Genomic DNA, 25,820 nt, shown 5'->3' with positions numbered 1-25,820 from the left:
GTTAATATCTAAAACTAAATCATTACCATCTGAGAGTCACACTGGAGGATTTTGTTATTTTAATTTTTGTTATATGTATAACTGGGCCTCTGGATTACCGCCTAGTTTATTGGCTTCACTCCAGCCTCCCACCCAAAATCATATTTTATGATATGCTGGGGAAGGAGTGGGTGGCATATTGCTGGCTCATAAGGGAGCTCTTATGCCACCTGAGAATTCCCCTTTGTCGGATAAATCCTCATCTGCACCTTTAGGGCAGCTTTCTGGCTGTTTTACACTGCTGAGACTGTATAGAAAGAATAATGTTATTGGAAACCTTATCTTAAAATGTAAAAAATTACTATCAATCATAAAAAGAAAATACAAGACAGAAAAAAAGTATTAAAAATGCCTTAACAAGCAGAGACTAAAAGGTATTAGTGCACCACGTGTAGGTAAAAGGGCAGGCATCAAATTATCCACCACACTGATGGTGTAGGTGGATAATTCTGTACTTGAAGCTACCAGTATCTCATTTTAAAACTATATGAAATTATACTGAAAAAAGAAGAGAACACAGAAAACTCAGGTCGCACAATAGCAGAATTTTTTTCTTACGGTATGAAAGATCACACAGATTGATTGATTCTTTTTTATTTCATATTCCTATTTATACTTTTTCTTTTCTTGGTGGAATGAATGCAGATCCCCTTGCTTTCACCAGAGCTACATATCAGAATGACCATATACAAATGCAGATCTGTTTTGGTGTACTACTAATAATTCCAAAAACATCAGCTCGGAGATACGTTTGACCTTTGATATACAACTACTAAAACAAGAGGGGAATAGGGGGAAAAAAAGATGTTCCATAATTTTATTTGTAGACCAACTTTGCTTGCCTTTTCATAACAACATAGCTCAAATATTTGTCATGAAGTCAAAATATCAAGTCACAGATTTGTAGAGATATAGAAAGCTTCCCTGTGTCCATGACGAGTAATTATTTAATAAAGCCAACTTCCGGGACTTTTGCAACTATCTGATTGTTGGAAGTGCAGCCCTCCTCCTTTATTGCCCAATTTAGCTACAAATAAAGCTGTATCAACTATTTTTTTGGTCATTTTTTCCCTCACCAAACAATGGACAGGGTGAACCCAAAATGGTTTCTTCTGGGTAGCCAAAGAGGCTAATACTCCATATCTGAATTATTTTTCCTCTATTCACTATCCCAATAATGTCTAAATCTTGCTGTAGGACCAGAATATATGCGCTAATGTTTCAACTTGATTACACTCTCTTCAGAGTAGTGTAGGATACTGTTTGCATCTCACAAGAATTAGATACATCCAGGTGACTGTTTTTGATAGGGTTTCAGCGTGCAGCAGTGAGAGTGAGCTCTTTTTCCACCTTGTAATGTGCGCATCGATTCACCAAGATCTAGGTCAGCTCCCAACCCTGTTTCCCCATTTACTCATAGACAACTTTAATCTTGATTTTGCTGTGGTCCCTCTGCTTTCCCCTTTCCTTTCAGCAGCTCTGATTGCTGCTCTCATTAAATGGAGTATTTTCAGCTCTGATACTACCAGTAGACTGACAAATATAAAGCTAGGCAGCAATTTACACACTATCACCCCATTTACCACTTAATAAAAATACAGCTTTATTTTTTTTAATGGGAAGTATAGAAAATTATGTAAAAAACATAACATCAATTACGAACACAACCACCACCCACAAAAACATCCCTGGCCAGGAAATATCACAGCATTCTTTGGGGAAAAATGCTGTAAACAGCATACTATAGGATACCATATATATCTTAGAGTGAGAGAGAGAGAATAAGAGAGGAGAGAAGGCCATGGAGAGTGCACACTTTTACCCACTGTGACTCTGGGAGCTACTCCCCAGCTGTGTATACTGGAAATCTGGAAGATAAAGATCGACAGTTAATACAAAACACACAACCATACTGGTTCCCAGGAAAGTAAGTGAAATTACTTGGCTGATCATCACACTGCAGGGCTGTCATTTATATCAGCTGGCCCCACAGAACCAGCACACAACTGGTTGTGGAGATTTATTGGCTGGCAGACCCTCGGGCAGCCTACTGGCACTGACACCAGAGCAACACGTGCCCATCTTGCTCATACAAGGGAACACAAGGGAGAGAAATAACTAGTCAGATAGAAAAGCAGATCTGAATGCAGAAGCAACATCCACTGAAGTCATTACAGCTCTGGACAGAGCACAGGCCACAGTGTCAGATTGAAAACAAACAAAACCAAGATTTACAACGCTTGATTTAATAGTCAGCATTCTGTCAGCAAAGTGGTCTGGGCCCTGTCTTAATACATGCCAGGTTTCTGGTAGCAAGTTGCTTGAAGGGATTCGGCCATGTATGCCTTGGGTAAACAGAGGCCTCGTCTTTCCTCCGCACTTTGCATGACAGCAGAATTGCAAAGTTGTGGTGTCTCAGGATGTAAGAGCAACCTGTTTGTTTGGGCATAACCATGATGTTAGATATTTTACCAATAATTGATTTATAATAAATTCCCCAGTTTGTTCTCATGACATTGACCAAGTGTGTATCCCATGCATACTATGTATAGAGAAGATCTACAATACTTGATGGAACAGACTTTTATTACCATAGTGCTATGTGATAAATAGTTTCTACTTAGCCAGAGAAATTAATTGGTAAATTAATTGGAGTTCTTTACACCATTGTTCTGTTCAATCTGCTGCTTCCCGTGTACATAATTCTCCCAAGTAGGGTGACCAGAGAGTACATGTGAAAAATCGGGACAGTGGGTGGGGGGTAATAGGAGCCTATATAAGAAAAAGACCCCAAAATCAGGACTGTCCCTATAAAATCGGGACATCTGGTCACCCTACTCCCAAGGCCTTTTGATACACAGCTGAAAGAGGGAGCAATTTTAACCCAGAACCTCACCCAGGAGCAAGGACTTTCCTTTACCTTTGAGCCACAGGTGAAGGGGAAAAAACAAAAAAACTAAAACTACCACCTTCTTTGAGATATTCCAGATATGTGGGTACCTGTGCATTATGGCACCTGTACCACAGTTACTGTGTAAGCCTTCTAAAACAGATAACAGCATCAGTAATGTTTGGACCTGAGTGTTAGTTATTGGATGTTGGGAAACATCTCATTGTAGCTCAGATTCAAGACTACCATAATAATGGCCCATGGCACTATGTTGGATTCCCATGAGAGTCAATAGTTTATTCTACATAAGGGTCTCTTCATCTTCTGGAACTGCACATGTGCCCTGCAATGCTACTGCCCTCTGTGACATTACCCAGGGTACAATCTGGACTGTTGAACAGCTGTGTCCCCTCAATTCTCTGGTCTGGGGGGCCTTTTACATTGCTCTGCTGTGAGAGAAGCCACTTCTGGTCTGCCTACACACTGCCTCCAGCATGTAAGTTACTCTCAGCTATATTGTAGGAGTGCAATGGCCAGCCACGAATTACACTGCAGAGCAACACCAGCAAATTCCCTGTCCCAGCCACACATTTTACCAGGACAACAATGATCAGCAAACTATGAGTTTTCAAATGATACCTTATAAGGCATAGTCTGTACAAAATTTATCATAGTCTTGAAAAAGGAATGAACATGGGGTATAGCCTATCACATCCTCAGCATAATGAAAGGCAGTGAAAGAGAGATCTACAAGAATATATTTAAATCACTTCAGTTCTTAAAATTTAATACAGTCATCCTGCTAAACACCAACAGTCAAAATCCACTGTGGCACATACAACTGCTGGGTTGTACTAGTGAGAAGAAGCTAGAGAAAGCTTTTTGGGTCTGGAGTTGACTATGAAGGCTTGGGGGCTGTAAGCTAAGAAATTGCTTCTTTTGTTCTTGTTTCCTCTTGCATTTGGAGAAGCAGAACTTTGTACATTCCTTGTACAACTGCATCAAAGACAATACCAGACTTCATGAATTTTTACTTTTGACTGGAACATCCTCACAGCCCTGAACTTTGACAGCCACTTGGGTCAAAAACAGGCAACAGGCCTTTTCTTTGTTTTCAGTGGCTTTAGACCAGGTCATTAATCCAGTACCAGCTGAGAAAATGTTGCAGCTTAATTTACTAGTCTGCTAATGATCAAGGGTCCTCTAGAAGGCCAAGGTAGGACTTGAGAGGGTAAGGGAACTTTCTTCAGACAAATGATAACCTAGCTGGATTTAGCAGGATTTCACGTGGTTTTACACTAGATTTGCCAATGGCGAAAAAATTTATTCACATAATTCAGCTGTTGCCTGTGAGATGCACCTAACAATGTGGGAATTGACTTAACACACCAGAACTTGCCAAGAGATCAAAAAGGAAAATCATGGGTTGTATGTCCAAAAAAATAAAAATCCATATTTCACAAAACATTCTGCTCATGCAATTATAGTTGAAAATTCAAAGAAAAAATTGTCCGATCTTTTCAGACTTTAGTATCAAAGACTTTGTGACACAGCATAGACTTCCAAGGTGAGTCACCTAAATTCTCGATATTATTTTCTAATTGTATATATAATCTATTCACACCATATAAGTTGTGCCATTAATTTATCACGGCACATGATTTTCTGACACGAAGGCAACAACTGCACAAGGAAAGGCTGTCATGGTAATGTAAAGTGTTCTGATTGAAAGCACACCCCAAACAGGAACTTTCTAAAATCTCCTGACTCCTCCCTCTAATATTAAGGCCTTGTGTATATGCAAAAGTTGCAAAGGTTTAACTAAATTGTTTTAAAATCTATAAATGTTAAAATGTGGAAACTCCTAAATCAATTTAATCTTAGAATCATAGAATATCAGGGTTGGAAGGGATCTCAGGAGGTCATCTAGTCCAATCCCCTGCTCAAAGCAGGACCAATTCCCAACTAAATTATCCCAGTCAGGGCTTTGTTAAGCCTGACCTTAAAAACCTCTAAGGAAGGAGATTCCACCACCTCCCTAGGTTACCCATTCCAGTGCTTCACCACCCTCCTAGTGAAAAAGTTTTTCCTAATATCCAACCTAAACCTCCCCCACTGCAACTTGAGACCATTACTTCTTGTTCTGTCATCAGGTACCACTGAGAACAGTCTAGATCCATCCTCTTTGGAACCCCCTTTAAGGTAACTGAAAGCAGCTATCAAATCCCACCTCATTCTTCTCTTCTGGAGACTAAACAATCCCAGTTCCCTCAGCCTTTCCCCATAAGTCATGTGCTCCAGTCTCCTAATCATTTTTGTTGCCCTCCGCTGGATTCTTTCCAATTTTTCCACAACCTTCTTGTAGTGTGGGGCCCCAAACTGGGCACAGTACTCCAGATGAGGCCTCACCAATGTTGAATAGAGGGGAATGATCACGTCCCTCGATCTGCTGGCAATGCCCCTGCTTATTCAGCCCAAAATGCCGTTAGCCTTCTTGACAACAAGGGCACACTGTTGACTCATATCCAGCTTCTCGTCCACTGTAACCCCTAGGTCCTTTTCTGCAGAACTGCTTCCTAGTCATTCGGTCCCTAGTCTGTAGCAGTGCATGGGATTCTTCCGTCCTAAGTGCAGGACTCTGCACTTGTCCTTGTTGAACCTCATCAGGTTTCCATTGGCCCAAACCTCTAATTTGTCGAGGTCCCTCTGTATCCTATCCCTACCCTCCAGCATATCTACCCTCCTCCCAGTTTAGTGTCATCTGCAAACTTGCTGAGATTGCAGTCCACGCCATCCTCCAGATCATTAATGAAGCTATTGAACAAAACCGGCCCCAGGACCGACCCCTGGGGCACTCCACTTGAAACTGGCTGCCAACTAGACATGGAGCCGTTGATCACTACCTGTTGAGCCTGACGATCTAGCCAGCTTTCTATCCACCTTATAGTCCATTCATCCAGCCCATACTTCTTTAACTTGCTGGCAAGAATACTGTGGGAGACTGTATCAAAAGCTTTGCTAAAGTCAAGGAATAACACATCCACTGCTTTCCCCTCATCCACAGAGTCAGTTATCTCCTCATAGAAGGCAATTAGTTTAGTCAGGCATGACTTGCCCTTGGTGAATCCATGCTGACTGTTCCTGATCACTTTCCTCTCCTCTAAGTGCTTCAGAATTGATTCCTTGAGGACCTGCTCCATGATTTTTCCAGGGACTGAGGTGAGGCTGACTGGCCTGTAGTTCCCCAGATCCTCCTTCTTCCCTTTTTTAAAGATGGGCACTACATTAGCCTTTTTCCAGTCATCCGGGACCTCCCCCGATCGCCATATATTGCCTTATATTGATTTAGTTTTACTCCACAAATTTCCAAATTCAGCTAAATTGATCTAAACCAGGCATAAGCCAATTTAAGTGTTCCCATTAGGGGGTTTGCACTGTTTAAACTAAAATGATGTTGTTAAACTTTTGTGTATAGACAATGCCTAAATTAGGTTGTACCTTCAAAGTAAAAGCAGGTTGATAATCAAAGTAGTTATCAATCAGAAAACTAGTCAGTCACTATTGCGTGCTGTCATAAATATCCTGAGGTAGTTGGAGCTACATATTTCTATTTTATTTACCCTAGACACTACCATTTGATTCCTAAAGAGATGGACAGGTGGGTTTTTTCAAATCCCTATCCAATAATTTCTATGTAAACTCTGAAAATGTAACTGATAATATGTCAATGATTACTATACAAAGAGGTTAAACATTACAGCTAATTTCCTCACTGAAATCCAATCCAGGGATTAGCAACAATGGGGAATCTGTTTTATTTGCATTTAATTTGTACCCTCACACTATTATCTCCCATGTTTTAGTTTCAGGAAATGTGGTCTTAGGCTATTATAACCACATTTCATGCTGCAATTGAACTGTTATTTGAGCTCTAGAGTTGGAAACGACTTACTGAAAAAATGAAGCTAGCATACTTTAATTATACTAGTGATGTGTCTAAATTAAAAAAAACCATACTATATATTTAATACAAAGCACAGATTAACAGTTTTATAAGACAAAAATCTATCTAGATCATTTTCTCTTTACAAACCACTTGTATATCTTCCAACAAAACAAATGCCTACAGTATAAAAATGAATAAGGAGAACATCAAACTAGCAATCACATGAGCAGTAAATAACATCTTAATTGGTCTGGATTGCTAGTTTGATTTTTTTGGTGGGGGGGGGAGACTAGCTTTTATTTATTGATCTATATGGCATATTTATCTTTCCAGTGATCTGTACAAGTCTATTTCTTTCCCTCAATATCGAGTCCATGTATGGTTTTATATTGCAAATCCCATCTGGGGAAACAGCAGAGTTAGAGAAGCACTGTTACTTCTGGAAAAGCCATCCATTTAAAAGCTTTCACTGAGGCAAGGATAACTTCACCGTTTTTACACTTTGTCTTCTAAAAAAAGAGAGAGAGAAGAAATGGTGCTATTATGAAGTTGCCACCCTATGCATGCTTCAACAGTTCTTTACTCTTCACTGGTTTGGCAGCAGTGAGAAAACAAGAAAGGATTCAATGTACACTGGGAAATGTCTTTTAAATGTTCCTGTATATATTTTATTTACTAGTGAGGATTGCAGACAGAAATGGATAGGGTAGGTTGAATATGTCATGTGCAAACCCAGATTTGGTTCTTTTTAGAACAACAAGGAGACATTTGTGTAGAACCATTCTTAGTATTTTTATAGTGTTTCAAGATAAACTGTACTTCACTTTATACATTACACTCTGCTGTGCAGTTGAGAACTGGCAAACTTAATCATTCTCAGCAAAGCTGGTTGGCAGAGAATTCAACTCTTTTCTTATACATAGGTGTCTGCTGATGAAGTCAGCATTGGAATTAAAAAGAAATTTATCAATGACTCCCTAATTCTTTATGAAATTTTTGCAGGAAATGTCACCCTGCTGACATTGTGTGGTTGTTTTGCTTAGGATTGTTATAGATTGCCCCAAAAAATACTTCTACTGTTGATGGTAGAGGAAAATGTTTACAAGCAGTAACATTGTATCTATTTAACTCCTGCTTTTGTAAAGTGATTTTATAAATACACTCAAAATATGAAGCTCTGATATCTGCCATCATTCTGGTGCAGCCTTAACAGCCTTGAAATGAGCTAATGAAATTTTTTGGTGTGTCTTTTACAGACTACATTTGCATTTGACATAATTAGTGTTAGGCAGATCTAGCTACATCCAGGGGGAATCTCAAGACAACTGCTTTGCCGACTATTAGTGCTTAATTTCTGAATGTCAAACCCTGCACATCTTAATTTCTAGAGAATAAGCTCAATTGAACTTGCTCCCCAGTTATGCAAAAACTGCTCAGATAAAACCAAGTGGACACCAATGTAATGAATGTGGTTATTAAATTGTTTCAATTGAAAGAACCCTATTCTTACACCATCATAATGGGAACAATTTATCCCCACTGATCGGCCTGTCTCTTTTTTCTGAGCTCTCTTTGATCTTGAAGCATATTGCAGTAGTGTGTCCTATTGAAAAGCAAAACTGGGGCAATTTTAATGCTTTTGTACCTTACCAATGCTCTATTTTTTCACTGTTTAAAAATAGCTGTTAATTATAAGTTCAGTTTAAATGTCTCAAGTGACCCAGAAATGCAGGTTGGAATGAGACAGATTGTGTGTCTCATATAAAACAGATGTACTTCCACAAAGCAGTCTGAATTCAGCCCTCAATATGTAGCTTTCTCTAAGGTTATTTCAATCAGGTATTGAGCTTGTCTAGCACTGGGCTATAAAATCTCACACATTTTGAACAGAGAAGAGAAAACTGGATCTATATTTACTCCAAAAATAAAAAACCTCTTTTTACATGTGGATGTATCCTGCTGGCGGTGGTAGATGGGAAGAGGGCATTTTCTTCCGACTTCCAAGACCCAGAAGACCATATGCCTCATTTAATCTCCACCTCTCCTGCCTCTTGACATAATGAGACTCTGCTTTTAAAGAATTTACAAGCGTTATAAGCTTCCAGGAGCTCCTCTTATTTCAGTTGAATTAAGCATTGCACAAGTACAAGCCATACCACGCAGATGTGAAATTTCAAGCCTTTCTGGCTTTTGAGTGGTTTGAAGAAGTCTTTATATTTTTCTTTTGCCAACACTCTCCTAATCTCTAGCTGTGGTGAAGTTCATCAATAGAAATCCAAATAAGCAGCATTCAAATTAAATTAAAGAATGTTAGTGATTTACTTGAGGGCCTGAACAAATCAGTTATGTATATGTCTATTTGTTTGTATGTTAGATGGCCATTTACAGACATTCCAATTCAGCAACAAGAATCTATTTTAACTTTTAGATTAGACTAGAATTTAAAGTGCAATGAGTTTGATGATCTCTCCCCAGTCCCTAAAAATCAGTGGTACACATTTCAAAGCCATTCATGATGTTGAGTGGTTTAATGGTGAAGGAAGCCAAGGGTCAACTGAGCTTGGATTGTACATTTATATCTCATTCCCCATGGGAGAATAAACACACCTAGTTAAAAGGTGAAACCACTTCAGGAAAGCCTACACTGCACTAGGCAAACTCTACCTATTCTGCAGCTGAACAGGAAACTTGAGTCAAAATAGCATTTGAATCTTGTTCCTCTGTTTGATTGCCTAACTTGCTGCAAATTTTCCTCCCTAATGTACAAAAAATAATGTAATTAGTTCCAGTTTAGGACCCACCAAAATCAGAGGTTTTAAGTTCATAGTCAAGACTTTAACAGTATCACATGATGAAGGAGTAACACACTAAGTTTATGTTGGGGCATTACGGGTGGGGTAAGGAGGAAGCTGCTTTGTTTGTCATACATAATAAAACAATTTTCTGGGTTGAAATTTGGTTTTGTTATGAATGAAACTGGGCTTGCTTGGAGTTTCAGGTTTTGGGCACACTTGAAACCTCTCCTGAACCTCAAGAAATGAGAACAAAAGATGCTGGTTTGGGTTTGCTGAAATTCTCTGAGCACACCAGCTGATTTTCAACACCTCACTAGTTTAGAATACTAGTCCCAAAGTACCATTATGATTGTGTGCACCATTGATTGGAAACCTTCTAATTGTTGAAAAAATGTTTCCTTTAAATATTCCCATTACTGTTCCTAGTTGCTATTCTGATGGAAAATACAAACTTGATAGTGGCTGAAACAATACTGCATCTATACTTGAGACAGGAAAATGAACATCTGGACACAAGTTGGTAGCTCATTATCAATTTTCTTAACCTCTTTCTGGAATTATTTTTGGGGATTTCTATGATCTGTATTATGTAGGAGGTCAGACTAGACGATCACAATGGTCTCTTCTGGCCATGGGATGTATGAGTCTATATCTTGGTGAATAAGGGTCTGAGCCAAACCCCATTGGAATCAATGGGAGTTGATACAGATCAAGTGATGTAAAAATAAATAGGTAATAAACTACAGCAGGAAGCTGTGACAGGATGCTCAACTCACCGCTAGAATGGCTCCTTCTCCAGGCCATTCTGTGGATTAGCTTTGCTCTCACTCCCCGAACTGCTGCTGCCTTTTTGTGACACGGCTCTCTAGCAAGCTCATTGTACATATTTTCCCCTTCTGGGGTATCAAAGTCTTCTTTCTGCAATCCTAGGCAGTCTTCCCATTCACCACCTCATGGGAATGGGAACCCAAGCCCACCCGCTACTCTGGGTCCGGCTCAGGGACTCTCTAGTTTGCAGTCAAGGTCTGTTCCCTCCAGGACCTTACTGCCTTTCCCTGAGCGCTTTCTTTACTATCCAGTATTTCCCCATTTTGGGGTTTGCCAGCCTCCCAACTCCCTCCTTTCAGGGAGGGACTGTGGCTACCTGTCTCTGCAGCCTCTAAACACTCCTTCCTTCTTCCAGAATTAAATTTTCCTAGCATCCTCCTCTACTTCCAATTTCCTGTTCTTATAGATCTAGCCCAGCTTGATCCTCCTCAGCAGGGCTCCCTCTCTCAGTCAGGGGATTACTTAGTCACCTGATTCTTCTCAGCTGTGGCCTGTCACGTTAGTTAGCCCCCTTCTCAATCTACATTAACCCTTTCAGGACAAGTGTGGGGTGAACATCACAGAAGCATTACTAAGTGGCTTTGCATCTACTTTCATGATGGCTCTACCTGCTTAATGTCTTAAATTGGCTGGTGTTGGACAGACTCAAACAGGATGTGTTATGGACTATGAGTTCTATTCATGCATGGGAATAATTCCTGTGAACATTAGCATTCATTGTGGGAGACTAGACCTCTGTGTTGATAGTGCTAATTAAAATAAATATACCTATGTTTTAAAACTGATAAACAATCTTTCAGTGAATTCCCATTTGCCATGAAAAAAATTCACTGTGTCAGGGAATTCATTATGTTATTGAAGTACAGTTCTTTTGATTTTTTCTTATTTCAGACACAAAACAGAACAGCTGCATGCTGCATTTTAGAAGGAGCATACACATACATTTAAATGTTTTCTATCTCTGGTTTTTGAATTTGCTGTCATGAACTGTGATGAGTGAACCTCAATAATTTGGAACTTTAGTTCAGACAACTATCCAATAATATGAATGTTTAACTGGACTACAGGACGCTCCCATCCTCTTCCATCTGTTCTTCCCCCTTTTCCTCAAAGCCCAGTAATCTCTGATCTCCTCCCATCTCCAGGAGGCCTGCAACTTTCATCCTCCTTGTCTTTAATGAGCTACAGGCAGTCCACCCATCTACCACTAGATTTATTTCCTCTTTTCCCATCCCTTTCATTCTAGCATGCATGCAGATCTGAAGGGGAAGTGGCAGAACTTGCAAAATATAGTGAGAGGAGCTGGTCTCTGAGCCATAAGAGGGCAGGGAGATCACCTGGGTCCTCTATAATCCAAGGAATAGAGTAAACAGGTTGGTAAGCCTAGGGAAAAGAAGGTGTGAAAATCCATTTTTTCTGGGTGGCTTACCTGGTGGAGGCTATGGGAGGGCATATGTGGGACAACTGCAGACTTGTGGAGCAGGAATGAATTTATGTGAGAAGCTGAAGCGAAACAAATTTAGACTGGAAATAAAATATACATGTAAAACAAACAGTGAGGGTAATTAACCATTGGAACAATCTGCCAAGAGTTGTGGTGGAGTCTCCATCCCTGGACATTTTTAAATTAAGATGAGATGCTTTTTTAAGAATATGCTCTGGTTCAAATACGAATTAATTCAGGGAAGTTCTACAGCCTGTGATATACAGGATGACAGACTAGATGATCACAGTGGTCCCTTCTGGCTTTCGAATCGATGAATCTATGTGGAATTGTTAGAAGAGAGCAGTGAGGTACCAAAGGGAAGGGATAATGGAGGGTAAAAGGTAATGAGTCTACTAAGGATATCACTCAAGATAGATGGTAGAGAGGATGGAAAGAAGAAATGGAAAAAATAGAAAGAGGCAGAATTGGAAGGAGGCAGGGAGACAAGAAGAGATAGGTGTTCCATTAACAACCTTTTAAAAAAGGTTTATGCTGCGTTCAATTGGAGAAAGGGCTAAGGATAATTTAGGGATGATGATCAGGTAGTTGGTTCACTCCTCCCCAGTTGGGATTATAGACTTTTTTAGCATTGTAGCTGGAAAGTGGAAGAAGCCCATTTGACATAACTTGTGTCACCACCGACATGTTCATCATCAACCATCATCATCATCAGTATGCTAATATTGTGGTGTTGAGCACTGTATAAATACTCAGAAAGATGAATTATAACAAAAATTGGTCGAAGGAAATGGGATTTTAGGAAATATTCACTATACGAGATTATTTAAAACAACCCATCAGGGTTCAGTTATAAAATTATATGTATATATATATATATATACACACACACACACACACACACTTTTAATATTAGTATGCAACATGTGTTTGTGAACATCTTGATTATGTTTCTGAATGTCCATCTCTTATAAATATTTTTCGTTCTTCTACTTCCTCTGTATCACATTACATTGCTTCTCTCAAGATGGTGCTATCCCAACAATAAGGTATCACTTACCATACAAACTTTATCAAGTGTTTTTTCTCAGTGGGTAGAATTGCCAAGCAGATGCCTCTTATTACTTCTTTTCAGGAGATTTGTTATGTTTGTGATGAAAACTAAAGAAAACCGGTAATGCACTCTATAATGCTTCTGTAAATTATATCCCATTCAGACCCTGTACAGCAATTTTTACTGCTTATTTTTTGTGCCAGCCTTTCTAGACAAACTGTGGCTTGGCGTAAGGCTCAGGATGCTTTCGCAGGTGCTGAACCCACATTGATCACTGAAGGGTAGGAAAGCAGAAATCTGAATTTTTGCCTTTCCCGACCCCTCATTCTAAATCCATTAATACACATGGATTTAGCATGATTGGATCTGCTGGCAGCCAACTAAATGTCTGACTCTGTAGTTGGCGATAAGGAAAACGATTTTACTACAATCCAGACACTTCATTACCTCCCATCCCAGGCCCACAGGATGGGTATGTATTTTGTTAATTTTAGGATTTAAACAGTATATTCAGTGTAAAAAAATAACAGCAGTAGCAAAATATTTCCCACACACTGTCTTTGTGCTTAGCAAACTCTAAGGTGTTCTTCGGTTTAAAAAGAAATTACAGGACAGTTACACATCCAGCAGTCTCAATATTCTAGGCAAAGCGCTGCAGTTCCATGTGCATTTGTAAGGTACATAGCACAAAAGTCAGTCGATACAGTCATTTGTATACTTTACTCATAGTCTCAAAAAAAGCCAGCCAAAACATTCCCTAGATGGGAAAGGCAGAGCTGTCTAGCAGATAGACCACAAGCCTAGGAGTCAGATGATCTGGGTTCTTTTTCCATCTTTTTCACTGACTCCTATGTGACCTTGGGCAAGTCACTTAATCCCTCTGGCTCAGTTTCCCCATCTTTAAATGGGGATAATAAAGTTTAGTCACTCTTGGAAAGTGCTTTGAAATCTCTGGATGAAAAGTGCTGCGTAAGTGCGAAGTGTTATTATTGTTATTAAAAATACAATAATGTGTATAAGTACTTTGCTGGATTGGCCCAGAGTGCTCAGCACTTTTCAGGACTGAGTCCTATGTTAGTACAAATCAAGGCTCCAATACTACTATCTCATCCTCATGGGTGGACCTCTGCAGCCATGCAGAGTTTCGCTGACTTTGTTGAACTCTATCTGGGTGTAGGGATCCATTTGCAAGCGTCACATTGCAGGCTTAAGTATCAAAACACCTGGGAACAGATAAAAAACCCCAAACAAACAAACTAAACCCACTAAACTATGTAGCAGAATCTTTTTTACTAATAATTTATGTATCTAATTGAGACAAAGTAGTGATGAAAATGGTTAGAGGCATGGAAAAACTTGATATGAATGTATGAAGAGAGATTGAAGAGCTTGGTCTGTTAGTTTAGAGAGGAAATGAAGGACTTGATCCTGCTCCAGTTGAAATCAATGGCAAAACTCCCACTGACTTTTATGGAGCAGGATTAGACCCTAAGGATGGATACAAAGCATGATAATGAACAGCATGCAGAAAGTCAATCATATTTTCCCACTTACTCTTTCTCATAATACAAGTAGACACTTAATGAAACCAAAAGGCAACAAATTTTAAATAAAAATACCTGCTTACACAAATAACCTGTGTAACTATTTGCCACAGGACACCAATGAGGCCAACAGTTCAGTTTAAAAGCAGATAAGTCAAATGGCTAATGAGAACATCCATAATAGCATTACATAAATATGGTAAAGTATTTAGTGAGCTTAAATTGTCATGTTGTAGAGTCAGAGCTGAGCACCAACTACCTAGAGTTATGAACAAACTTCCTCTGATGATGGATCTATGACTGGCCACTATCAGAGTTGGGATACAGAACAGATAGACCACAGGCCTGATCCAGTGTGCCATTTCATATGTTCCTATGCAGCCTTAAGGTCAGAGTGCTAGGATCTTTCCACTCTGACCCTACCATATTGATCATGTGTATTTGGTTTATTCACCACTTGTGAAGAAGAGCCAGTGTTATATATGCACGTCATCACTGTAGTACACGGTGGAGTTCTCTGTTATTTCATGGTCTTCTCTCTGTTATCATTCAGCTCCCACATTCTGCTGTCATGATTTAGTACAGTCATTGAAAGCCATCACTCAGTTTTGACATCACATGCACCTCTTATCCCATACGTGGACCTTCTGCAAGTGTGTAGGATTTTCACAAACCCAGACATTTCCATATAACCATTACTACACATTCTTTGTCATATTCTGTTAGGGAATATGCCTTACAAGACATGGGATGATAAGTCTGAGTCAGACACTTATATTACAGAACAGAAACACACATGTTTTCGTCCAAAACATTATTTTATTGTCTCTGGGTTTCCCTCCCCTTGCCTCCAAATGTTTTAAAATTGCTCAGTAAAGTTTTAAAATAATTTTCCAAAAATGTTTAATGCAACAAAAAGTTTCAGATATAATGTGTATAGCAAAGAAGATAAAAATGCTCTGTTATATCACATAAAAGAGAGGTGAGAATGGTTTTAAATTATTCTGTACATGTAAAAATCTTAAACTGAAAGTTTTTGAACCGTTTGTGTGGGAGGAGGGAGGGAAAGTAGGGAACATGTTTAAGTGAAACTATTTAGGCTGCTGTGCAATATGTAATCCCAGGTATTTTTGATACACTGATTATTCAGGGATTATTAACATTTATCCCATGGTAGCATGGAAAGGCCCCATTTGAGGTTATAGCCCTATTGTTTTGGGCTTTGTAAAAAAATCCAAACCACATAGCAGGCACAATCATTGCCATGAAGAATTTACCCTCTAATTTAAGACAAGATGCAACAAGTGAGTGTAAGAAACAATAGGAGCGAAGATAGGAAGAGAGGACAAGCATAACAGTAATTACTCAGTTGAATAACTTGAGGGCTGTGAAGTACTTAAAAAAGTTAAAATAAATACATTTATAAATAAAGATCAGTAAACTTCACTGTCCCTCTACCTAGCCATTACTGGATGGTGATTTCTTGTAGGTATTATGGCAGACATGGTTCTTGAGAGGGTAGCGGCTTTATTAAGTAGTTTACAGAGAGCATTCTGGAGTGAGGGATGACACAGAAGAAAAAATGTTTGTGTTTGTGGGAGAAATGGAGAAATGGGTGGTTGAGGATGGCATCATTGGTGGGTTGGAGAGGGTGCAGGGCAATACAAAAAGATACAAGGATAGATGTACAAGGAAAGGATACAAGCAAAGTGCTGAAGTATTTCTTCACATAACAGTCAACCTGTGGAACTCTTTGCCAGAAGATGTGGGGAAGGCCAAGACTATAACAGGGTTAAAAAAAGAACCAGATAAGTTCATGGAGGATAGGCCCATCAATGGCTATTAACCAGGATGGGCAGGGATGCAAAACCATGCTCTGAAGTGTCCCTAGCCTCTCTTTGCCAGAAGCTGGGAATGGGCGACAGTGGATGAATCACTTGATGATTACCTGTTCTGTTCATTTCCTCTAAAGCAACTGGCCTGGGCCACTATCAGAAGACAGGATACTGGGCTAGATGAATCACTGGTCTGACCCAGGATGGCCGTTCTTATGCGTAGGGAGTAACAGAGTTGTGTAGAGCCTCCCAGGGAGAACAAGAAGCTTGATCTTGATACAGAGGAAATAGCTTTAAACCACTTTATGTTTCTGGACTTTGGATAGAATTTTCTTCTCTCCCTTTTCCTGACTGACAAATGCCAAGTACTAAACCTAGGAAGGAATAATCCATTGCACAAATACAAAATGGGAAATGACTGCCTAGGAAGGAGTACTGCAGAAAAGGATTTGGGGGGTTTTGTGGATCACAATGTAATACTATTGCAAACAATAAAAAAAAATAAAAGAAAAGCAAACATCATCCTAGGATGTATTAGCATTAGTTTTACATTGATATAACTCCTTTGACTTAAACCGGTGTAAATGGGATCAGGATTGGGCTCCTTGTCCCTTGATTTTCTGTATCTCCATCACTGGGAAAATGAGTTGCTTGCAGCTCAGGTATTTTAAATGTAGTAAGGTTCAGGGAACTAGCTTTGGCCTAACTTCTGTTAGTAGTTGTCCTAGACCAGTGTTTCTCAACGACCGGCATGTAGACTGGCGCCGGTCCCTGAGATCTCCTGGACACACAGTTTAGGAAGGCAGCACGCTGGTCCCTGGTATCAAAATGGTTGAGAAACACGGCTCTAGACCTCCTACAACTCCTCTTCTTTGTCAGCAGGTGACAATGCATTGAAATTACAGAGATCCTTTGAAATTTTGCACTTATATTGTCTTTTTCAAATTAAATATATTATGTAAAGTGTCATACTCTTAAGAGTGTTTCAATTTATTGTTCAGATTAGGAGTCTAATACATCACCCAGTTAAACCAGTTTTACAGCAGTGGAGCTCCACTAATTTCAGTGAATTATGCCAGCATAACATTGGTGTAATGGAGTAAAGACTCAGGCTTTCAGTTCTGTATCAGGCATTTGAAGCTGAAGATCAGGACTATATAAACCCTCAAATAGAAAGGCACTTATTTCACTTTGGATTTGAAGGACCCTTGCTTTCATTGTGAAAATACTGTGCTACTGTTAGGTACATGGATAAATGTATATGGCTATCAAGAATTAGATATAAATTAAAATATTCATTCTAAAGTGGTCATTTAAAATAATGTTTAGATAATGAAAGAAATAAACTTTTGTTGATTATATTTTTAAATAACGACTGAAGAGGAGACAAAAATCAAATTCCTTAAAATAATACAGAAGCAAAGTAAATGTATTTTCTTCCAGAGCTGTTCATTTTCAAGGAATTAACCTTTAATTTCATCTAACAGAGCCCTCCTCTTCACTGGTCTTTCTTGTTTTGACTAGAATTGTTGAACTTATTTCCAGGTGACCTGTAACTTTGTTAGAGATATGAAGATAATTGGATAATACACTTATTCAGTAAATTGAAAAATGTGTTTTAGCTGGGTAGATATAACTGATTCAGCATTTTCCTTCCTCAGTTTAATAGCCTTTTCACTTGTAATAAAAAAGGAAGCCCGGGGTTTCATATTATACCGCAACAGACTTCTTACAATTGATTTGGAAACATGAACCACAAAGCCTGTCGCCAGGGGGACAAGCACCACCAAACCCTGTCACTGCTGTCCAGGGCTGCCAGGAATGCTAAGTGAGTAATGAACATGATTAAAAATAAATAAATAAATAAATAAATAAATAAATAAAAAACAACAACAACAACAAAAACCCCCAAATACCTACCCCTCGATTGCAGGCCAACAGGCCTAAACTGATGAAACACATCTGGAAACCCGCCCATTAGAAACACAGAAGTGGAATGGGCATAATTTAATGCCAGAGATTTTTGGGAACTGGTCCAAAAACATCTTCTGAGAGGGGAAATGAGAGAGGAAATAGCTTGTTATTCAAAAGAGAGACAGAAAGAGGGAGAGAAGTGAGCTGTGAAGGTGAGGATATGGCTGCCTAGGAGGAGAATGTTCATGCACTGTGTTCAGAGCGGAAAAGAGCTGTTGGAATAGGAAATATCGATAAGCCAGCAAAGATAACAAGGAAGCAAGGCCTGTTTGGAAGGTAAACAGTTCATGATGGAAAGTGCAACCTAGCCAAGAATAATAATGTAGAGATAATTAAAGGAAAAGGCTAGCATAAATGTGAGAAAAGCTACAAAGCGGATTTAAAAATCCCTAACCTAATGATTCAGCATATTCCCATTTACAACAAACAGGAAGAGGAAAGACAGACATTTTAGAGTTAAGTACATGTCCCAGATAACACTTATTAAAAGGCAGGCTATACATCAAATTTAATGTTGACTCAGGCAGTAGAGGATACATTTAGTAAGACCAAAATTATAATACAATTGTTTTGCCCTCAATGTTGCTTTGTATTAAGAAATAGTCAAAAAAACTAGTGCATCCAGTAAACTAAATTCAGGTAGTTATCACGGATTATTTTCAAATACAGTATTGGGCTTTGATATCTCTGTGTAATTTGATAGACTATAAACCAAGGATCTCAAACTCAAAACACCACGAAGGCCACCTGAGGACTAGTACATTGGCCCGAGGGCCGCATCACTGACACCTTTTCATACAAAGATATAGAAGCCCCCAGTCTGCTCCCGGCCCTGCCCACTCCACCCCTTCCAATAGACCCTGACCTGCCTTCTCCTGCCCCTTCCCCGCCCTCATTCCAACCCCTTCCCTAAAGTTCTTGCCCCAACTCCTCCCCTCCCTGCCCCTATTCCAACCCCTTCCCCAAACCCCCGCCCCAGCCCCACCTCTTCTCCGCCTCCTCCCCTGAGCGCACTGCATCCCCGCTCCTCCCCCCTCCCTCCTGGAAAGTCTTAAGTGGGAAGCACAGGGAGGTAGGTGGAGAAGCGGAGATGTGGGCACTCGGCGGGGTGTAGAGGCCGGGGAGTGAGGGGAGCTATTGCAGGCTGCAGGAAATAACTCTGTGGGCCGCATGCGGCCTGCAGGCCGCCTGTTTGAGACCCCTGCTATAAACTAAGCCCTGTATCTGAACATCTCTTGCACCCAGAGCCCAAATTCTGCATTAATTTAACCCACTGGGAATTTGGACAAAGTCGTCTAAGTCTTTTATGTGTTGAGTAATGCTACATTTAAAATGACACCATATGCAATTACTTATTGATGTGTTTTTCCTCATTTTTTCTTCTTTGCTTCCTTACCATTCATAGTTAACGGGATTAAAGAAGATAGAAAGAGGAGAACTAGATTGTAATGCTGGCCATTGTAACCATTCAGTTGAATGTGGCTTTTGGAGATTTACTTCTGTGGAAACTCTCTTTGGTCCAATCGTATAACTGGACTAATGCAGGTGGACCCCACTGGAGCTCCATGTGAGGGTAAGAGTTCACCTGCATGGCTCTAACTGCAATATTGGGGTCTGTGTTAGTAAGGCTACTCTTGTACTACTTGTAATTGAAGTCAATGTAAGTGTCTCTCAAAAAAGTATGTTTTAAGAAAACCACACATCCATCTCCAACCTCTGACAAACAGAGTCTAGGGACACCATTCCTCACCCATCCTGGCTAATAGCCATTAATGGACTTAACCTCCATGAATTTATCCAGTTCTCTTTTAAACGCTGTTATAGTTAGATCTCAAAATGCTTTATAAAGGGAGTTAGTATCATTGCCATTTTACAGATAGGAGAGATGATTTAGGACTTTTCTACACTGCAATGGTAACGCGCAGTAGGAGTGCTTTGTGAATAGCTCTAGCATGCTCTAACTGCCCCATGTAGACCCTACTGGCGTGCTCTGAAAGGTACCTAGTTCATGATAACTTAGTCCATTACATTAACGCTAAGTAGGTACCTTGTAGTGCACACCAGCAGGGTCCATGCAGGGCAGCTAAAGTCCAGCACATTAGTGTGCTTTACAAGTCCCACCCCTCTGGTATGCTTTGCCATGCCTTGGCGACAAGCCCTATGATTATTATTTAGTACATCAATCTGGACAGAATAAAAATTATGGAGTTTTTGAACGTTACAGTTTGTAAGCAATTAACATCAAGCTCTAATTTATATTTTTGTTTGGATGGGTTTGCCTTCCACAATTTGCCTTCAAAAGGAACATTGCAATGACTGACTATATCTTCAGGGATTGACAAAGCTATTAAAGATGTGAAAGTTTGTGTTGCTTAGACTAGCCCACATAGATTCCTAATCTTCTCAAAGGCAAAACAAAGTTTGGGGCCTACTCAATTAACAAAGAGGCATTACATAATCTACATCATTTGTACGAAAAGGTATCACTTAAATGATCCCATAGAACTTCTCACATCCTAAAATTTATCAAACTTACTTTTTCTTATTGGTCTCTAGTTTCCTCATTTGCAAAACCAAAATAGGATTCAAACCTGATGACAAAAAAATTGTCAAAATAGTTATCAATTAGCACGGCATTAATGGCTCACAGGATTGGCAATTAAATACAAAGTTTTTCACCAAGTCAAATATGGCCCAGGTTGGTAGGGATCAAATGTCATTACTGTATCATGATCAGTGGAACTGGAGTCAGATGATCCATGTTCTCTGGAGGGACTCTTACTGGGGAGAGAACTGGTGGAGTTAGAAGCAACTCAGCCACATGGAGAGAGCAATCCACAGGTTTCAATAAAGTTCCACATGTTCAACTCAACCTGTATTTAACTTCATTCTTTGCTAATGAAACATGGGAGAAGCAGTTGAGATGTGGGTTCTCTGTAGTGCAGCAGCTGGCAGCATGAGCCATGGAAATTGGTCTGAAGTGCCCTGGAGCCCTGGATTTTACGGACATAAACCTAGCCCAGCACTGGAACTGGTGGAAAGAGGAGTTTGAGCTGTACACAGGCCTGGCCATCCAGGAGGATGACAACAGCAGGAAAATAAAATTATTTTGTCTTATTAGGGAACAACACAGAGAGATTTCCACCACTCTGAAACTCACCCCTGCTGCAAACCTCACAGCAGTCCTAGGAGCCCTGGAGAATTATTGCTTCTGAAGGAGAATGAACAGGAGTACTTGTGGCACCTTAGAGACTAACAAATTTATTAGAGCATAAGCTTTCATGGACTACAGCCCACTTCTTCGGATGCATATGCTCCGGCAGCGGGCTCGGGTGGCGTGTTAAAGGGCCAGGGGCTCCGCTGTGGCCAGTCCCAGGCCCTTTAAATCGCCCCTGAGCCTCTGCAGCTGGTAGCTCCAGGGGTGATTTAAAATTACTGGGGCTCCCAGCCACAGCCGGAGCCCTGCCTCTTCCACTTGAGGCCACACCTCTTCCGGTTAAGGCCATGCCCCTGCTCAGGACTCGGGCGTACCAGTAAGTCCTTTAACTTACTTTCACCCCGGGTGAAAAAATATAGACTTGTACAAAAGAAGGATTTCACATCAAATAGCAGTGATGATATCATGACTCTGTTCTTGAGTTTGAGAGCAGAGTAAGGCTGTTGGGACAGGAAAGCAACAAGGGACAATACCAACCTTCTTTCATGTGACAATGTTAATCAGTAAATGCCCTGCAAAATTTCAACTGGATAGTGGGGTCTCCTGTAATGTGATTTGTGAGGGTAAATTGGACTCAAAACAAACCCATTACAACGAAAGGATACAATCTGTTAATGTACAATGAGAGCATAATGGAAAATGTGACCTCACAGTAAGTAACCTGAAAAATAACAGACTGACCAACTGAAGTTTGTGGTGGTGGATAGTAAACACAGTAGACTCCACTTGGGGAATTCAGCCATAGAAGCCATGGATCTGAACAGGGTGAAGTGTCAGAATTTTATATCTGCTGTACAAGCAACAAAAAATGGGGAGTTCCATGGACAATGGAGACAATTTTAAAAGCATCTGGGGATATTTTCCAAAGATGAAGAAAAGCTATGACGGGTAGTGGATCTCACAGTGGAATCTGTGTACTTACCATGAAGGAAAATGTTGGCAGCACTGTGTAATCTAGTATGCATAGAGCTCAAAAGTCTGAAGATCAGGTATATCAAAGCACATGTATAGACCAATACAGCCTGGGTAGGCAGCATCGTGAAGCCATCAGGCAAATTAAGCATCTGCATAGACCCAAAGCCACTGAACTGGACATTGAAAAGATGTCATTATCCACTATTCATGACTGATGACATCTTGCCAGAACTTTCCAAAGCCAGAATCTTTACAGTCTGTGATGTCAGGAATGGGTTTTGGCTCATAAGCCTAGAGAAAGAGTTCTAGCATGCCAACAACCTTTGCAACACCATTGGTTGCTACAGATGGCTGATCATACCCATAGGCATAAGCTCAGCACCAGAGGTGGTCCAGAGAAGACTCACATGAGTGCTGGAAGGGCTTCCTGAGGTGAAAATAAGTGCAGATGGTATCCTCCTTGTAGGTGAAGGGAGCAATGATACAGAACCTGAATGAGACCATGTCAGAAAACTACAAGCTTTTCTACAACGATGGAGGGACATGAACATAAATCTCAACCCAGAAAGAGTGTGACTCAAGCAGAATGAGGTGACACACATTGGATATCTGCTCACAGCAGAGGGACTGAAAGTGATCCTAACAAGATCAAAGCAAACAGACACATGCCAGCTCCAGTGGATGTGAAACAGCACTTCGTAGGAATAATATATGTTTTGTCCATGTTCAGTCCATATCTGGCTGTTGTAGCAGAATCCATACATCAGCTCACAAGGAAGGATGTTGAGCGGGACTGGGCAGGTCCCCGACAGCAAGCATTTGATATGCTGAAAGAAATGGATGCCCCTGTCCTGAAGTACTATCATCCAGGAGAGCCACTGAGACTCCACTGTGATGCACTGGAGAAAGGACTGTGTGTATCTTTTTTGCAGGAGCAGATGATTGCTTATGCCAACAGAGCCCTGTCATAGACTAAGCAGTGGTATGTCCAAATACAAAAAGATCTGGCTGTGGTATTTGGAGTGGAGCGATTCCATCAGTACACCTCTGGCCATTCAGTGAGATCAGACCACAGACCTCTAGAGACAATCACGTGACAAAAATGTGAATGATAGTTGAGAATCATTTAAGAACACCTTACCTAGATACCCTGAAAACCACACCACACAATCAAGGAGGGGTGTAGTGGCACCCAACTCATACAAGGTGACTATGAAAGAGGCTAACTCCACAGGGAGGGAGGAGACTCCACAGAGAGACAGCATGCTAGACTTGGAGACAGGTGCGAGGGAAATAGAAATAGGTCACTTCCGGTGTGGCCACCTGTTGAGGAGACCAAATTATCTCAAAGGGTATGTAACCAGATGAGTATGTGGTAAAGACAAGACTCCAACCCATCTGTGTGCTAGCATTCTCTGGCTGAAGGGATATGGGGTGGGTGACTAGGCATCAATTATTGGATTTTAATGTACATATTTAAACATTTGTAAAATACAGAAGATGTATCATGATCCATAGAACTGGAGTCAGAAGGCCAATGCTCCCTGGAGGGACTGTTATTGGGGGGAACAACAGGGAAACAGAGAACTGGTGGAGTTAGGTTGGAAGCAATGCAGCCACATGGACAGAGCAATCCACAGGTTTTAACAGAGTTCCATTTGTTGATCTTAACCTGCATTCAGCTTCACTCTTTGCAAATGAAACAATTACCATCCATTTGATTGCCTATGTGAAATTAGTTCATGGTCTCAATCCAGATTCTAATGGACAAGTATCCACATCACAATTGATGCTAGTTAGCATTATTAGCCCAGAAATAAAGGGTTTAATTAGGCCATAAAAATATTGCATTATCCTCCATCTCTAGAACTACTCCCTCCTGATCAGGATTAAATGACGCTGGCAAGATGGTGTGAGGAATTTTGTTTGCTTCCCTTACTGTACCTCATCTGTAGATAAATATATATGGCAGGACTTTATTCTCCAGCAACCCTTCACAAGCACTGCATTCATTGAAAAAAATATATATTGTTTTCATTAAGGCAATTTGAAAAATGCTAAAATGAAAGGGTGCAGCTTTAGTAAGTTACACCTGCTTTATATGTCTCTGCTCAGCTATTCTAGAGGAAAAAATGCTGTTACTTTAGCAACTGCCATAAAAAATGGTACTTGAGCTCAGAGTTGCCTCTCTATCATTGCCCAGTGCCTGAGATCTTTCTATATGTAGAATGTCTCCCAGAAGAAATAAATATTACCATGCAGGATTCCTTTAGGACACCCTGACAAAGTTAAATAGAATCTTTTCCCTTTCCACGAGCAGAATCTTCTTGCCATCAACTTATTGTTCACTAAAATACCAAGAGAATGAACATTCTTATAGCATTTTAACAGGAAATACCCATAAAGACATTTTCTTCTAGTATTTCAGTGAGCTGCAGGGTAACAATAACATGCAAAGGTTTGTGGGGCTGAATATATATTTTATTACATAACTTTTGAAATGGAAAATATACTGTTTGTAAATGGGGCCCTCTTCCTGCACTTTCAGATTTCAGTGGTGCTTAAAGCAAGCTCTAATTCTTTTCTCTTTGGGGAATATGGATAAAAACACATTCTCATGCACACCATTATTTTGAGACATTTTGTATCTTTTGAAATGTACAAAGAGGGAAATGTGATAGAAAAGATATGCAGGTTTTTTCACCTCATGTCTGAAAAACAATTTTAATTGATAATGTTTCTATTATAAAAATAGGTCTAACTGGTTATTTTTATCTGATGCAGAAGGAGGTTGTGGATACAAAGGACTATTATTAATTATTTATCACTGGAGTCTCTCTCCTTGAGTTAGTATCTGCACCCTCTATTCTGTTCTGCAGAAGAGACAACTATTGTACATATAATCCATCCGCCAAAGAGCAAGAGAAGGTGTTATCAACATTTCACTTCCTTACACAAATCAACAGGTTCCTAAATTCCACCTACAAGGCAGCATAAATAGTACAGGTGGTGGTGGTTGTCGTGTGTGTGTGCACATGCAGCTTGGTTTTGGTATTAAGAGCAGCTTGAAATTCATGCATCCTGACTGGATAAGACATTGTTGCATGGTAGATCTGGCTGAACCAGCAGAACCCTAGGAAAACTGAGTCCACAAAAGGCAAATGTGTTTCTTGTGAGGTATGAAAGTCACAACAGGGGCTGTGGTATTCACAAGTAACTCAAAGTAAAATATTTGAGACACATTCTACTCATCTTACTCTTTCCATTAGTCCTACTAACTTCAGTGGGATTAGTGATGTGACTAAAATGAACAGATTTTAGCCTTTTGTCTGCTTTTAG

Source organism: Trachemys scripta, chromosome 6 (assembly GCF_013100865.1).
Source record: "Trachemys scripta elegans isolate TJP31775 chromosome 6, CAS_Tse_1.0, whole genome shotgun sequence".
NCBI classification, from domain to species: Eukaryota; Metazoa; Chordata; order Testudines; family Emydidae; genus Trachemys; species Trachemys scripta.
The sequence above is the reverse complement of the archived record's forward strand: the minus strand, read 5'-3'. Positions refer to the sequence as shown.